Source organism: Mus musculus, chromosome 13 (assembly GCF_000001635.26).
Source record: "Mus musculus strain C57BL/6J chromosome 13, GRCm38.p6 C57BL/6J".
NCBI classification, from domain to species: Eukaryota; Metazoa; Chordata; class Mammalia; order Rodentia; family Muridae; genus Mus; species Mus musculus.
Window position 1 is genome coordinate 43,232,829 of NC_000079.6, and position 17,888 is coordinate 43,250,716.

Sequence of the window (17,888 nt, forward strand, 5' to 3'; positions counted from 1 at the left end):
TGGCTGACTGCTCTCAGGACTCTTCCCTGGTAAAGGGAACCTCAGGCCACTGTTTGCTTCTAAATTCATTTATCTTGGAACCTTGTTTGTTTTTAAAGAAATGACACATTTGTTTTTTTTTTTTCTACCCTCTCTTTTAATTAAGCAATGCAAGCAAATTTGAAGGAGAAAGTTCATAGTCCCCAGATCCCATCACCTAATCAAGGTCTCAGCATTAGGTTTTTTTAAACTGGAATTCCAGTGCTTCTACCTCCATGACCCCTAGGAAGATGGAAAGATTTACAGGCAGAAGCAGTTTTAAAGGGAAGATAATATTTTTTTCTCTTTAATAAAGTCTGTCATTGGAACCTGGGGAAGTAAGAAGCCAGCAGAAGAATCTGCAGGATTTCTGAAACCGTGCAGAGGTAGACATTCCAACCAGTGGATCCCAGGATAGCTCTGAATGTGTCCCGACACACTTGTCAAAAGGCTGAACAACATGTCATGTCCCCCCAACCCCCACCCCCACCCTCCAAATCCTCCCCAAGACTTAAAAGTCTAAAGCTTTTTTGTGAACTGGCAAAATTCTGAAAGTGGCGGGGTAAAGGTCACAGCCAGCTGAGGTCATCAGACAGGCTGGTAAAGGGAGAAACGAAGCCCCAGGCCCCAGTGATTTGAAAATATTTTCCTTGGCATCTCTAGCAAGATGCCTGAACTTCAGATAAATGTCGCAAGCCATGTCAGAATCTGGATCATAATGGTGCAATGCTCTGCTCTAATGATGTGGGGCTCACCCTCTGCGCTTGAATGGCTTATCTGACTTTTTCAGGGAAGCCTGTCTCTCTAATAGTTGGGAAATCCTTACAACAACAATCACAAAGAAACAGCACCAAGCACTCCCATAGCCTGGCAGGAAAGAAGTAGAGAATGGCTCATGAGACTCCGGGGATGGACCAGGGTAGACTTAGTCAATTTGGATGGGAGAAGAGAAGCTAAAGAGGAAGGAGAAGGAATTCAGGGCAGAGACCCATTCCTAACCTTGGCCCTGAGAACGTAAGCCTTCCCTGCCTTCCCTGACTTATTCTTCCCTACAATGTTCCCATGTCCACTGGCTGTGTCAGCAAAGCAGAGAGTCAAGGACATAGTGGGATGTCTTTCAGCATCACAAGGAACCCTGACCCAACTGCATGGCGAAGCCTGAAGTTCTTTCTAGAAGAATCCATGACACCATGAACAGCCTGGTATATGTAGCCCACATCTTGTTACTGCTTCCCAGAGCAATGACAAACAGGAGGAGGTCCCGGGTCAAGGAGCCAACTCTAACCCTGATAGGATCCACCAGTGGTGGCTGAGCCTGCCTCCTTTCTGTGCTGACCAGTGGACATGTGGTGGTCATTTTCACTCCGATGTAGTCACATGACCATCAGAAAGATTCACTCTTCCAGGACCTCTGGCCTTACGAGAGTATTATCTGAGTCTACAAGAGGAGCCAGGTACCAGTGTGGAAGAAGGGCAGCTCAATACATCCTTCTTACCAACGGGTTTGGGCTAAGCCTCTCTATAGCTGGCACCAGTGAAGCTCTCATTACCTATGAGAGACTTGGGTGAAGCTTCAACTACAGAGGCCATATGGTAATCTCAAGACGCACGCTGTTTACAGCGTGTGTGTGTGTGTGTGTGTGTGTGTGTGTGTGTATGGCTCCTTTGAACAAACATATCATCAGACCCGGATCTGAGAAGCCATTGAGAGTTCTGTCCGCTTTTGAGGACTATGTAGGTATACAAGGATGATCAACATGGCCATGTTTGCTCGGCACTGTTCAGGGGTGAGTGGTCTCAGTGGCATTCATTATGTTCCTGAGAAGTCCAAAAGTACCCACCCTGGGAAAGCAGCTCTCCCAGACCATCGCATAAAGCCAGGCTGACAGCTGAACGTGTATTTCTGCCACTATACTGAGCATCACCAACACATCTCAAACGTCTGCATCCACGATTCATACACTTTCCATGCCTGATATTCCTCTCCTTTTTTAAAAAAATTGCTAGCTACAGTATTTGATGGAGTACCTGCCCACAGTGGTCCGACCCTTTGTGTTTTCTTAGGGAGCAGGAAGAAAGAGAGGGGAGCCGTCTATCTTAAATATCTGCCCAGGGACAGTCACCCTGGACTAGGTACCAACTGGCTGTCACTTGCCTGTAGTTCTCTCTCTTGCCACCATAGCACTGAGCACAGCCTGAGCAGGCACCCATGATGACAAGCACTGAACATATGGTCCCCATTCTAGGGTAATCAAAAGACAAGGTCTGACCTAAGAAAACCCAATAAAAATCCCTGCTGAAGGATAATGCCTTCAGGGCTATTTGGCTCCAGCAGGATAAAGAAGGCTCCCCCACTGGGTGTGGTTCAGTCCTTTACTCTCCTCCAGTAAGGTAAGCCGTGAATGATACTGCCAGAAAAGAGAGGGTATTCCTTATCGAAACAGGGAGAGACCCCTACAGAAGCAAGCACTGATCCTTCCCTCTCCAAGGATGCACCCACTACCAGCTCCAGGGCCATCAGACAAGCCTGGGCTGCCATCAGACAAGCCTTGTGTACAAAGCAAGCACAGAAAGGCAAAGAACCGCCCGACAGATATGACACAAACCCTCGGGGGAGGGAGGATTTACCAAGCAAACCAGGCTCATTTGCAGAGCTTGGTGTAGTCCTGTTCTTCTGCACAGGATAATAGGAGCGGTGCCCCCCCCCCCCCGCCCCCCAGGTACAGTATAGCACAAAGATGCCTGCCAGAAAGAGGGCAGTAGGAACTGCATGTGATGGCCAGGCTCCTGCAAGTCACATAGAGACCAGGTTGATGTTTTCCCTCTGCTGTGCAGTTGTCAAAGCAACCTCATCTGTTCTTAAAGGAGATAAGAGCTTGCTCATACCAGATGCTCTTCAGGCAGGCTTTTATCTCCCACTCCAAGACTGCCACTTCAGAACAGTCTAGCCCATTCCCCAGTCTGGATAAGCATCCTGAAAGTACTTCTAGGGGCTACTCGCGTGCACGCACACATGCACACTCACACCTGGGTGGGGTAGCTCACTCCCTTAATCCCAGTACTGGTGGGGTTACAGGAGCAAAGGCAGGCAGATCTCTGAGTCTGAGGCGAGCCTGGTTTACAGACTGCGCTCCAGGATAGACAGAGTGACATAGAGAAACCCCGTGTGTTGAAAAACAAAAAATAAATAAAATAAAAATTTCTCATGTCCTCTTGAAGCAAGTCCTTCCCTCCATCTGTAATCTCTCACTATGAAAAACTGGACCCCTCCCTGGCATCCTGTTTGCCCCGCCTTTCACCCACTGAGCCCCTTATCTGCGGCAGGGAGCCCATCTCAACACCCCCAGTGGCTTCCTGAGACTAGAATAGCAACAACCCTTATACATGCTCTCCTCTCTTCCTATGCTCATGCATCGTATCTATGACAAAGCTTAATTCATACATTAAGTATCATACAGGGTGAGGAGACAGGACAGAGGGACATGTCACATCCAGAGTAGTACAGAATGAGATAATATGAGATTTCATTACATTGCTCAGAATGGCATACAATTTAAGACATGGATTGTTTGTTTATTCCTGGGATTTTTTCCATGTAATATTTTGCAAATAACTAAAAGTATAGATCCTGGGGGTCTTGGAGTTGAGGGGACTATGGTACTGGAGAGGTCTCTAGTATCCCAGACTTGGAGATTTGTAACTCACTTCCAATGGCTGAGTCAGGGAAATTTTTTTCTTAAAGAATATGACATCCGCTCAATGGTTCAATTGACTGAACTCAGCTCCGAGGACAAAACCCTCAAGATACTACCGCCTTTCACCAAGTGCAATGGTGCTATCTGTACAGACAGCAGAACTGAAGGTGGTGGGGACTTTCTGCTTCACACACCTGCCACACAAAGACCCAGGATAATATCAGGCTCCAAACAGGAACAAAGCCAGGGACACTCGTCATAATCGCAGCAGGAAAACAATGACCGGAAGACAGTCCTTTCAGCCACAGCATAAATGGTAACCTTAGTGCTCACATCACTGTTCAAACAATAATAGACATCTGGATTCAGAGCCTGCTAGGAAGAGATTAAGCTCAAAGAGAATAACGTGACTCTGTGTAGAGCACAAGTGTGGATACACACACACACACACACACACACACACACACACACACTTACTTTGGTAGGGAGACATTGTGGAAAACACTGTCCCTTTAAAACATGGAAGGATTTCCCAGCAATATTTATTAGTCATAGTAAGAAGCCAAAGCTAAGTGAGAAGAGAAAGAAACCCTAAGCTGAATTCCTTGGGTCTCCCCTCTTGCAGTAACCAGGGAGGAAGGTGTTAACTTGCAGATAAGATGAAAGGTATCGGGCTTATCTGACCTGGCTTCAGCCCCAGACCGGACTAAGGTTGTCATTCTGGAAGCTAGCCATTTTCCTACTCCATTAAACCTTATACATCAAAGCCCCTGGAGGGAACAGTTGAGAAAATAAGGAGTGGACCCAAAGTTAGAGGCAGGAGCTGGAGGCAGCAAAGCTGGTGTGTGTGTGTGTGTGTGTATGTGTGTGACAATTGTCCATCCTCATTAATCAGTCATTTCCAATCAGATATGAAACAGCAACCCAGACACGGGGACTGGCCAGATAGACTAGCATCCTTTGCAGAGCATACAACCACCGGGAATGAGTCTCCTTTTATAGAGGCTTGCTTCCTTTATCCCAGCCTTGGGTTTGCTCATCTTTCCAACTGCACTCAGCTGTACAGACTTCATATCAAACATGGATGAATGTGAAGGACAGCGGGCACCCAGGAACTGCTTGGAATTCAGACCTGGGCCACCACTGTCAGGAACCTCCCAAGGGAGCATGGAGGTTTCATCTGCCACCTCTGTTCCTTATTTCTTATTCATACTCGTCACTTAGAATTGTAAGATGTTAAAGCTGACAGCATCTTAGAAACCTAGCTGGCTGGGACTCATGTCCAAGTTGAAAACACAGTCCCAAAAGGTATCCACGTTCCCAGCCACCACCTGGCCAACTAGCAGGACAGCAACAGGAACACCAGTTTCCTGAGCAGGGTTCATGTCACCCTGGGAAACATCCCCGTCTTATTTTTTTATGCTATGACAAAACACCATGACCAAGGCAACCTGCAAAAGAAAGTGTTTTGTGTTTCCTGGTGGGGCTTTTCAGTGTGGGCACCCCTGCAGGTGGTTCCTGGCTTTGTGACATAAGTTCCTGTCCCACAGAAGGCTTGGCATGGAGGACAAACAGTAGATGCTTCTTGAGCAGTCCTGACTGCCGGGTTGGACATTAATGGCCTTTCCTCATAAAGAAAGACCTTGGTAAGAAAGATATGGGGCCATTTTAAATGGTGGGAAAAAAAAGAGTCCCAGAAAAATGGCTAAGATGGATGCAGAGGTTGTTGAAAAGTGTGATTGAGACCTGGAGGCAAGATTCCAAGGAGAAAGTAGAATATTACCCAAACGCTACTCCCTGGGAAGGGAAGGATGCTAGAGAGGGCTGCCATGCCTACTCCTAGCTACAGCTCTCCACAAAGTACTGAGAGGTCTGTAGTGTGTCCTGAATGGACACCTCTCATACTTTATAGCCACCATTGCCTATCTCACCTACTTGGTAGCAGGAACCAATAGTCCCTTTCTGTCATCTCTGCTGTTAAGCCAGAGTCAGGCCCAACCTCTTCAATCAGGGTATCACATCCCCTTCCTTCCTTGCTGTCAACACTAAGTCCATGTAATGTAGAACCCCAATGTCTTAGTCAAGGTTTCTATTACTGTGATAAAATACCATGACCAGAAACAAGTTGGGGAGGAAAGGGTTTACTCAGCTTACATTTCCAGATCTGTAGATTATCATTAGAGGAAGCCAGGACAGGAATTGCAGCTGGGATAGAACCTGGAGGCAGACGCTGATGCAGAGGCCATGGAGGGATGCTGCTTACTGGCTTGCTCCCATGGCTTTCTTGCAGCCTAGGGATGGCTCCACCCAAAACAAGCTGGACTATCCCACATTGATCACTAATTGAGAAAATGCCTTCCAGCTGGATCTCATAGAGGCATTTTTCTCAACAGAGGCTCCTTCTTCTCTGAAGAATCTAACTTGTGTCAAGTTGACTCACAAAACCAGCCAGTATACCTGAGTTCTTATAGTGCCATTCAAGGCTACCAGGTCCCTCTGTCACCCACAGTCCCATGTCACCCCTTCTCTTCCTTCTCCTCTGGTCTCCTTTCTAGGATGGGAAATCCAACTGTATTCTAATGGCCCTCGAGCTTATTGTTGTTTCCATCTGGAACCTGCTGTCCCCAAACACTCACATGTCCCATTCCCTGACTGCCTTCACGTTTCTACCTGCCAGTGTTGCTTGACCTCCTCAGCCCCATTGTTCTCTGTGACCTCCCTTAACTGTGTGGCTTTTGGTCCCAAGCTCAGCAGTCCCTGCAGCAGAAGGGAGACAGTCCTTTCTTTAGTGTGTCTCTTCATCCTTCCAGAAGGTGTGTGAGGGTCACATAGGCAAGCATCACACGGCCTGTTTGTTTTGGAGTGAAGCACCTGGCTCAGAGAAGGCACTGGACACATGCTTGTTGGGGTGTGTGGAGCCGCTTTCATGGTTTTAAATTAGGTTTGCTGAAGGAACGGCATCATCCAGAGGAAAAACACAGCCAGCAGCTCCCCTCCAAACTTCTTTGTTTACCCAGCATCGTGTCTGAACATTCGTTCTCCCACCTTTCAAAGGTGACAACCAAGCCTGGGATGCGCTGGCAGGGGGCTGAGAGCACAGAAGGTGTCATCTGCTTCGAGGGGAGGGGATTAGAAGGTTAGGAGAACCCTGCAGTCAAACCTCAAAAATCATCTAGATTCCTGGGCATCTCCTTAAAGAGAAGAACCCAGATCCTGGGCCTTCCAGACACAGTCAGCGTGAGGGGCCACATTCCAGGAGCTGGGATGAAGAGAAGAGCGTACAGTGATGAAATCAAAACAAAAGTGGTTTTATGGTTGGTGGTCACCACACCCTGAAGAACCGAATTAAAGGGTCACAGCATTAGGAAGGTTGAGAACCGTTGGTCTAGAATGAGCACAGCTTAAATTATCAAGACACTGAGTCATACGCTAACTGATGGCTCAGTGTCAACCAAGGGCTGGCTTTTCTAAGTCTTTGAAGGGAAGTAGGCAGCAGTGCGCTCTGTTGCGCGGGGACTCAATGTCACACTGAAGCAAGCTTGCGATGCATGCCAAGTTTCGTTTTGTTACTTTTTAAACCCCACGCCCAGTAATTGTGCTTGAAAGAACCGACTCTAAACAGGATGCTGTAAATCACACAATTATAAGAAAAGATATTCATCTATGTACTACTTATAACAGGGGGAAAAAACCTTGAAAACAAACCAAGTATCTAAAAATAGGGACAATGATCTATGTAATAAGTCTTAGCCCAGTGCCTGGCCAGATATCACACTTGCATTTTGAATCATTAAAGTGAAGGGCATTTTTACCAACATCTCTACCTGCATTTTCAGAAGACACCCACTGATCTCCCCATCAACCTCCCTACAAGCGTAACCTCCACATTTGACAATTGTACAGGAGCCACGGAACACCATTAGACCCTTCTCTCTGCCCATCCTCTGCAGCCTTTGTGAGTCTTCCCCATGAAGGGTGGGTGACAAAAAGTCCCCCATTTAACTGGTTTATTGTTGTGGTTGTTTTAGCATCTGCAGGCCATACATATGTGTGTGTGTGTGTGTGTGTGTGTGTGCTTGAATGTATGTATATATGTATGTATATGCTTGCATATACATATGTGCGCATATGTTTACTTGTATGTATACATGTGTGCATGTTTGCATGTATGTATGTGTGTGTTCACATGTATGTATAAATGTGCATGCTTGCATGCATGTATATAATATGTGTATACTTGCATTTATGTAATATGTGTGCTCACATGTATGTATATGTGTGAGCTTACATGCGTGTATATGTGCAGATGCTTGCTTGCATGTATGTATGTGTGTATGCTTGCATGTATGTATATGTGTGTGTGCTTACAGGTATGTATACGTGTGTGTATGCTTACATCTATGTATATATGTTTAGGGGACAAGATCATGAAGCTCTGGCAGACTAAAAATAACCTTAAGCTTCTGACCGTCCTGCCTCTACCTTCTTAGTGTGTGTATGCAGCTATCCCCTATGCCTGGTCTATGAAATGCTGGGGGCCAAGCCCAAGGCTTCTTGTATGCTAGGTCTCAAGCCTAGGAGCAAACCCAGGGCTTCTAAGTATACAACTGAGCTAGCTCATCTACAGTACTCTGAGCCCTGGCAAAGATAAAAATTACAGAAGCAACTGCTTGGAGTATTGGGCTGGAAGCCAGGTCTGTCTACAGGGGTTCCCCAATGGGGGAGGGGTGAAAAGGGGTTTTTCTGCGAAAGCTTGGCCTTCTTCCAGGGCTGTCAATCAAATGCATTCCAATCTGTAATGGAAAAGGCAAGGGACAGTTTCTCCCCTGGGAGGCACAGTGAGCTCAGACATGAAACCAGGAACTGGGTTTCTCCTTCAAGGGGAAATACATGCAGTAAAGGAGGAGAAAAATCAATAGAAAACTAAGACTGGTTAGGACTCATCTCCTTTTTACCTAAACACACACACACACACACACACACATGCAAGGACACACGTGCACACACACTCACGCAAGCACACATACACACAAACACACATACACACATGTGTGTATGGTTCACACATGCACACATACACACACATGCACTTATGCATGCATGCACACACGAATACATGCACACATACACACATGTGCACACACACTCTAACATGCCCTGCACTGATACACAGATATCCATGCATAAACACATACACACGTGTTCTCCATTCCTCAATCTCTCATCATGCCCATATTTAATTTAAACTGCCATTTGGTCTTTATTGTCCTGGCAACAATAAAAGGAATAACATGCTCCCTCTGATGGTGAGGCAAATACCCCAAAAACGATCAAGAGGTCCACGGTGCACAAGTTGTCAGGCTGAGCTTTCAAGAGAGAGAAGATGAGTCAGGCACAGTGACACATGCCTTTAATATCAGCACTGGGGAGGTAACTCTCTGTGCTGCCAGCCTGCCCTACATAGCAAGCTCTGGGCCAGGCATAGCTCCACAGTGAGACCCTGTTTCAAAACATAAAGAGAGAGAGAGAAAGAGAGAGCAAGAGTAAGAGAGAGGATGACCCTGAGGATGCAGAAGGGCATGGTTAGAAGGGACAAGAGACTGCATGTGCTGACAAGGAGCAAACCGAAGCTCCCTATGTGTTTAGTGGCCCCATACTGCTCCATGGGTGTGCCCGTTCCCTCCCCATCCACAGCCCAACCCACCCCTTCCTTGCCTATATCCAGCTTCCCTATTTGCTCCTAATTTATTTTAAACATTGCCTTGAGAGCACAGGAGCAGACATTCCCCCAAAGCCTGGGCCTCTTCACTGCAGCCCTTCACAAGCCAGTCACCTTCTCTTTGAGGTGGGTGAGGAGAAGGAAGATGGGATGGAGGAGAAAAGAGGCCCGTGCTCTTTTGGGCTCCCATCATTTCCATCTGGTTCGGAAGCCTAGGCAAACCCAGATACCCGGGACTGGTTTCTTTGTTAAACAACAGACTTTCCCACGCTCCCCCCAACTCCACCCCCAAAGGATGCGGGAATCAGGACGAGGACTTCTTGGCATAAAGTTTCTCTTAGTGAGAAGGAGGTGCCCTGGTGGGATGCCTTAGCCTGGTTTGGCAATGCTGGACACAGGGCCTTCAGGGAAGCTTTGTGTCACAGTGTGAGATGAGCAGATGCATTAGAGGCGATGCTTTCAACCCTGTGTGCTTTATCTGGCCATTTCTTCTATAGCCTACGCCATTTTAGGTGCACATCTTTGAGGTGGAAGATCCTAGCCAGCAACAAACCGGGTGTACAGAAAGTGTCACAGGCCCAAGGGAGCTAGAGATACCCTGCATCTGGTTTACTGGACACTTAACCAAGAGAAAATAGAAATCTTGTTTTCTTTACAAGAACCCCACGTGGCACTACATTTGAGGTCAAATAGGGTTTCTGCCTTATAGAACTTGGTATAAAGAAAGTGATATGCAAATAAGCCTGGGCCGGGGTGTGGTTCAGTGGTAGAACACCTGCCTAGAATCCAGAAAAGGGCTGGAAGGTTCAGTGATAGAGAGCTTGCCTAAGACCCCACATAGAGGGGTTGGGTGCATAGTTCTACAATGAAGTGCTAGATTACTTCTATGCACAAGGCCCAGTGTCCCATTCCTCACACTTCAACAAGCAAGCAAGCAAGCAAGCAAACAAACAAACAAACAAACAACAAAACCCAGAATCCTTCACTCCAATATAGAAACTGGAGTCCTATTGACTGCTAAAACTCATACAATTACACAGGCAGACATGCCTGGGAGACAGAATAGTTGGTATGTGTACTCAACACTGAGGAGATCAATGCAAGACAGGCAGGTGGCTAGCCACCTCCCATCGGTATCACATGTCACCCTGAGGATGTGCTCAGACCCATTACACCAAGCAGGGGAAGACACCAAGGGAGCTGAGTCACAGACACTCAACTCTGAGACTAAGAACAGACCTGAGGCTGGCTGTGCTGCGGTCTGGAATATACCATACTCCTCCTTATACTTCACACAGCCTCCTGTGAAGTAGCTCCATAAAGTATCTCAGAGATGGGCCCTTCCTTTGACACCTACGTGAGACTCAAAGTCAGCAGGTGGACGTCCACTCTACTCCTGATAACGATAATAGGCTAGAAGAGTCAACCCTCCACCATTGAGCTGAAATTGAAACTAAAATTTCTGCCCCTACCCTAGACACCGATGAGAACAGAGAAGCTAGAAAAGGCCACTTGCCTAAGGCTGTAGAACCAACCAAAGGCAAGACTTAAAACCCAGGCAGTCTGGACCTGAGAGGCCATGTCTGCAGCTACCGATTAGGGACTATTTCTTCCAGGGCTGAGCTAAAACTAATGGGAGTCAGAAGGGCAGGAAATGGCTCCAGACCCCATCTGGAAGTCGTAAGCTTGTTAAGAGTTCTTTCTAGAGCTACTTGAGGGAGACAGCAGAGTCAGCAGCCCTGACTGAAAACTTCAAGACCTCCATTCCATGCTGCTTCCTGCCGGACAGATGAAACCTGACCTCCCCGCCAGAAAACCAAGCAGGAGCCGGCCTCCACGTGAGTCTGGTAGAAATTAAAATTAAGGTGATAGCGTGCTCACCAGTTGTTCTCAGAAGGAGGAAAAGAACTCAGAGAATCTGGCTCACATACACCAAGCACGCTCCAAGGGCCATGGCTGGGTTTGGGGCCCCTATTTTATTGGGTTTGGGGGGGCCTATTTTGTAGCCCTGCAAGACACAGGAAACAACTTCCTGGAGCTCATGAGGCAGGCTGAGGCAGTCTCTCCTGCTTCTCTTCTTTCTGTTTCAGTGGGGCCTCCTAGGAGCAAGTTCTGGATAAAGAAACCCACTTGCCCAAGGCCACATACACAGCCTGGGGTGTCACAGGCCCATCCTGATAGGCATACACAGTGCAGAGATCCAATGCCAGGGAGCCATAGAAACAGGTATGTGTGGGGCTTGGTGTCCCCAATACAACACCTGGTTGATCTTTCTGCAGCTCTTCCTATGTCGTGTAGTCTTGTAGGCCACAAGAAGACTGGAAGGCACAACTGGGACTCAGGGCTGGCCTGTTCCCAACAATGACTTAGTATCTCATTCATCCTGGGGCAGCCTATCAGGTTCCCAATTCTTAACCATCTTTATGACTCTCTCTCTCTCTCTCTCTCTCTCTCTCTCTCTCTCTCTCTCTGTGTGTGTGTGTGTGTGTGTGTGTGTGTGTGTGACATATAAAAACATATATAACTAGATTGCAAGGTTCTTAAGCATGAACTCTGTATTCTGTAAAACACAACTGTTATGCCGAAAGGCTGGAACTTAGTCGGACAATGCCTCTGGTCACTCCAAAAGGTGGACACGGTTACAGCAGAAATCCCTCTGAGAACCCAGAAGCAGAGGCCTGCATCACTGGAGAGGCAGTCCTTGAGCTAGGAACAGAGCTTATGGGCGAATGGAGACTGGGCGAGAAGCCGGGGGACTCAGCCATTTGCCAAATGCTTCAGATTCTCTTCAGGTTTCTTTTGCTCTGGAAAAGGCTGGCTGTGTCCATTGGGAAGAGAGCATCGTCCTAGTGGTTGCAGACAAGCTCGTTCCGTTATCTGCATCTTGAGACACGCCCCTTCACCTCTCTGCCCTTCCATTTTTGCCTGTAAAGCACTGTTTATTTCACAGCTGTGAAAAGCAAAAGCAAGGTAAGGCATCTTTCTGTAAACCACGAAGCAGTTGGCGACACCATGATGTTGTGTCCTGACAACCCACTGGGCGCAACAGAGGTGACAGAGGACTGTGCTATCCCAGTCTTTGCAGTTGCCTCTCTAAGCCAAACTTCCAAGGCCACACACTCATTGAAGAAGCCACAACTTGAGTTTGTCTCACACCTCCGAAGAGAGAGGACATGTCTGCAGAAGGGTGTGGCTTTCAGAAAAATCCCAACACCTTGGCAAACATTTGACAAATGGGAGAGGGCAAGTGAGAAGATCAGAGAGAGCCAGGAAGAGTTTAAAATGTGATGATAAAAAAGTAAATAAGAGATGGAGAGACAGCTCAGAGTTAAGAGCACTGGCTACTCGCCCAGAAGACCTGAATTCAATGGCCAGCACCCGCATGGCAGCTCACACCTGTCTCTAACTCCAGTTCTGGGTCTGACACCCTCCCACAGACATACATACATTCAGCAAAACAATGCATAAAAATAAGTAAATAAATAAATATTTTTAAAATAAAAAATAAAATAAACTACCTCTATAGCAAGGATTTTCTTGTGTCTTTCTATACTCTGTTCAAAATTTGATAATTAGACTCAGGAATGTCATATCCCACAGGCTAATAAAAGTTTTACCCTACTCTCTGCTGGGCCTGGTACTTCCTTAGATGTGGGCATCCAGACTCCAGGTATCCCTGGATGGTACCTTTCTAGACACCAAGGAATCTTTAACAGGTTCCAGGACACCAGGCTGAGCCTGGTGACTCTGTGGCCACCAAATGTCAGAAGAGACTATGTTTGGAGATCATCTTGACCACAACAGGAGAACAACCGGTCCTGGAGGGAAGCTCTTGATTACAGGATCCAAAGGCTGCTACACCTTGGCTGAGCACTGAGGCCTGAGTTCCCCCAAGCTATTTTTGCACAAGCAACATCTGAAGCCTGGTAGGGCTGTGTACTGGTTGGGTTTGTCAACTTTATACAAACCTAGACCCAGCTTAGAGAGGGGATCTTAATGGAGACAATGCCTCCATAGGGTCAACCTATAGGAAATCTGTAGGGGTGTGGTCTTGATTAGTCATTGACATGGGAGGGCCCAGCTCACTGTGGGCAGTGCCGCCCCTGGGCACGTAGTCCTGAAGTGTATAAGAAAGCCGGCTGAGCAATCCAGTAAACAGCATCCCCTCCATGACCCTGCTTCATTCAGTTCCTGCCTCCAGGTTCCTGCCTCAGATTTCTGCCCTGACTTCCCTCGGTGATAGACTGTTATCTGCAAGTATAAACAAAACGAAACCTTTCTTTCTGGAGGGGTTTTTGATCAAGGTGTTTTACCACAGCAATCAAAATCTAAGATAGACTGCACACCTCGGAGGTACAAAGTCTAGATGGAAACAATGTTTCTTTGGTTCTGTCTGTTTGTTTGTTTGTTGATTCTTGCATGCTGGGCAAGCACTCTCCCACAGAGCTGCATCTCCAGCCCCCAATTAGCCTTTCCCTATCAGCCAGGTTTGAAGTCTGAATGTAACTCCTTAGAATCACAAAGTTAAAGGACAATTGCTCTACTGTCTCAAGTGGTCATTAGGAGGCCAGGTCCTTTCTGTATCTCTCAGGCTGTTCCTTATTCTGCTCCTAGCGATGCTTTTGACAAGATGTGAGCTCCACTCAACCTGGAGAGACACTAGTCAAGGTACTATACCCTGTGAGGACTCCTGGCTGGGAAGGAAGTGAGAAGGATGTGTAGGTAGGGGTGGGGGTGCCACCTGAGGCCCTTGAGGCTAGCAGTGGAAACACAAACTTGAAATTCACATTTTCCTATCCACTGATCTCAGGCACCAGCCTGAGCGCGTGCTAACTGTTCATTTCCACAGCCCTTCACACCCCGACCGCTAATGAAGGCTCCAAGCTAAAGTCTTAAGCCACAAAGTGAGCACATGGCTCCTCTCTAAGGAATCCCCAGAGGTCACCTAGCCTGGAGGGTGGGCTGGGTTTGGGGGTGGTAAAAATCTCATTTAAAATGTTTTCTACTAATATTTATTACCTCATTTATTATCTCCTTTTTCTTATTTTTATCATATCACTCTTTTGTGTGCGAGTGTTCATCATGTACATGCACACATATTTGTGGAAGCCAGTGGACAACTCACCTGTCAGATGACAGCCACCTTGTTTTTAGGAGACAAGCCTCTCAGGGACCTGGTACTCACCAAGTAGGCTAGGCTGACGGGACAGCAAGCCCCAGGGATGCATGTGTATCCTCCTCACCAGGCTGGGATTGCAAGCACGTGCCACTGTGCCTGGTATGCTTACCTGGGTTCTAGGGGATCGAGGTTAGTTATGTCCTCCTGCCTGGACAGCAAGCACCGACTGAGGCATCACCCTAGGCCTCGTTCGCTATTATATCTTGGGTTCGTTGTGAGTTTACACTTCGAATAATGTATTTTTATGACCCACACTCCTGCAGCACACCTTTGACCATTACTCTCTCGGAACACCACAGCCTGCTGCCATCAGTGAGAGTTCCTGTTGGTCCTCCTTCAGGAGCAGGGCACTTGTCGATTATTCAGACATCCTAGTCACATGGAGTATCTTAAAGTGGACAGCTGCCAGTCTGCTTTTGCTCTGACCTGCTGAGAAAGCACGTGTTGAGACTCCATCTTCCTAGGTGTCTGAAAATGGTACCAAATGTTTTCACTGACACCACAGTCCCTGGACATGCGTACTAACCTGCTGGAAGCTCAGGTAAAGCCCTGAGAATGGATTCCAAGTTATCTCTCACTTTTTAAACTTTCATTTGTCTGAGAAGGGACCCCAGGCTCCCATGCTAGGCAAGTTCTCTTCCATTGAGCTACACTCTCCAATCTCTTGAGCCACGTTTATGAAGCAGTGTTCCAGGGAAGGGGTTCCCAGAGGAAACAAGGAAAGAACCCAACAAAAATGCAAAGACAGAGATCTGTTTGTGGAAGACAAAAGTTAGGGGTCAGTCTGTCTCTGTCTCTGTCTCTGTCTCTGTCTCTGTCTCTGTCTCTGTCTCTCTCTCTCTCTGCAACAGCAAGGCAAGGGGAGAGAGGTTGGTGGACACGGGAAATGAAGGGAAGGGAAGATGTGATAGAGAATGGCTGCTTCAGGGAGCCTTTCCCATCAAGACACATTTTTAAGAACTCACACAACCCAGGACTTAGTAATAGGCCCTAACAATCATAACGTAACCCCAATATACCTTCTAAGATGAAACGTCAGAGAGCGGAAAGCCAAAGTGACCTGCTCGTGCTGGGTCTTCTTCCCCCACACCATCTGTGATATGCTTCACACACCCAAATAACTGTCTACTAAAATAAACCACCACCACCGTATGGGATGTTGGCCATCAAGTCAGGCATCTCTCAGGTCCTAGCTCAAGTCTCACAGCCTGTAGCCCAGAACGTCACTTACTATGATGTCCCCACACCCCCAGGCCTAGGGGAAGCCACCAAACTTAAGCACCAGTCCAGTCAGGTGAATGCCCCAGGTCCCTGCCTGTGATGCCTGTGTTACTCCCACATCCAGCTGGGGTCACAGTTTATATACTGACTGACCCAGCCAAGTGAGGGTCTCAGATCCCTACCAGCCTGTGTATCCCCCATACTCCCAGGATACCTACCTTAGATGAGGTGGCACCAGCTTAGCCTGGTGAACAACCCAGACCCCTGCCTACCTGTAACTTCCTCACACTTCAAGTCAGTGGTTCTCGACCTTCCTAGTGCCATGTGACCTTTTAATACAGTTCCTCGTGTTGTGGTGACCCCCCCACCATAAAACCATTTCATTGCTACTTTATAACTGCAATTATGCTATTGTTACGAATCATGATGTAAACACCCTTGAAGATGAGTTTCCAAGGGCCGAGACCCATAGACTGAGAACCGCTGCGCTAAGTCCTAGCTGGCGGTGCAGTTTATATACCAGAATTGCCAGGGATAGATTACCTAAACAAAACTCCTAAAACTTGAAAATTAATGGGTGGAGCTGGAAAATGTACCAAGTGAGGTGACACAGGCCAAGAAAAACAAAGGCTGCAATGCTCTCTCCTGTGTGTGGGTCCCGGCTCCGAACCTTTGGATTTGTCTGTATAACCTAAGTAACTGCAAAGACCAGGAAAGCACAAGGGACCATGGGGAATGAGGGGGAGGAAGGAGCTCTAGAGATGGGGATAATATGATGCAGGTGCTATGAAGGGAAAAGGGGAAACACAGAGTGCATTTTAAGTAGGAAAGTGAAGAGAGACATAATATAAAGGGAGCTAAGGATGTGTGAAAAACCATAGGGAAACAGTGTTTTAGAAGCTTATCTGAAATACATAGAAAGGTCTCGATGGGTACACCTGGCTTATCTGGACTTTGCTAAGTAGACCGAGCTAACCTTGAACTCAGAGATCCGCCTGCCTCTACCACCCAAGTGCTGGAGTTTAAGCTGTGTACCACCACACACAGCGACCTACTTTATTTCTACAGACAGGGCCTCTCTCCCAGTGGCCTGGGACCCACAAATTAAGCTAAGCTGGCCAGAGAGCAAGCCCTAGAGACCTGCCTGCCTCTGTCTCCCCAGAGTTAGAATTATAAGTACCTGCCAGTATGTCTGGCTATAAATGGAGAAAAAAAAAAGAAAAGTTCTGGGTTTGGAACCCAGGTCCAACTGAATAATCTTCTGGCCCCCTGCAAATTGCATTTTAAGAACCAAACTCTTCATTAGTTATAAGGAAAGTTCCAAGACAATAGTCTCATGTCTCAATACAAACTTGAATGTGGCCATTTACATCTGCCTCCTGGTTTGTCCTCAGTATGAGGCATCCCTGGCTAAGAACCGCTGATGAGAAGACTCCTCTCTCCAAGTTCTTCTGCTCCCTTCAAACCCTGAAGCTCTCAAGCAGTCGCTTGCTCGGTGCCTGTGGCATAAAAGCACATCCCGTTTAAACATCAGCTCCCCCACTGCAATATTCAAAAACCACCGAGGCAAGGTCACTCCCTGGTAGCGTCCTCATTCTACTCTCTCCACATAGGGGTGGGAGTGGGGGGAGCCCCTAGCTTCTCAGTCACTCATGCTCAGGCTGCCTAGACCTACACGGCGGTTTCTGAACCATCCCACAGCTGCAGGACCAAAAGTCAAAACAATGAGCCACACTCTTCACGTGTGGCTGTTTCCAGGCCAGGAAGCTACCATCACTGCATAGCCTGCCACCAGATCCTCCAACCCTGGTTCCATGGTGTTCCCATAGAGGCAAGCGCCTGGAGGAAAACAGAAGAGAGAAGCAAGACAAATGAGCCATTTCCACATCAGCCGACGATGGTGACACTTCCACTAATGCAACATTTCAGGGACGGGAGAGAAAAGAAGAAAAAGGTAACCACATCCATCCCCCTCACCTTCCTCTCATCAATGCCCCCTCTGTCCCGAGGTCTCCCCCAAGGCTTCCAGCCTGTCACATCCCCCACACCCACCACC

The 17,888-nt window shown here is 47.5% G+C and overlaps 1 protein-coding gene and 1 long non-coding RNA gene across 3 annotated transcripts in view; both read right to left on the bottom strand.

Annotated features, from left to right (window-relative positions):
• Window positions 1-17,888, bottom strand: part of Gfod1 (glucose-fructose oxidoreductase domain containing 1) — a 108,933-nt gene that overhangs the window by 37,589 nt on the left and 53,456 nt on the right. The window lies entirely within an intron of this gene.
• Window positions 11,899-17,888, bottom strand: part of LOC115488162 — a 31,610-nt gene continuing 25,620 nt past the window's right edge. The window contains exon 2 of the long non-coding RNA XR_003950633.1: window positions 11,899-17,671. This is a non-coding gene — a long non-coding RNA (uncharacterized LOC115488162). The remainder of the gene's footprint in view (window positions 17,672-17,888) is intronic.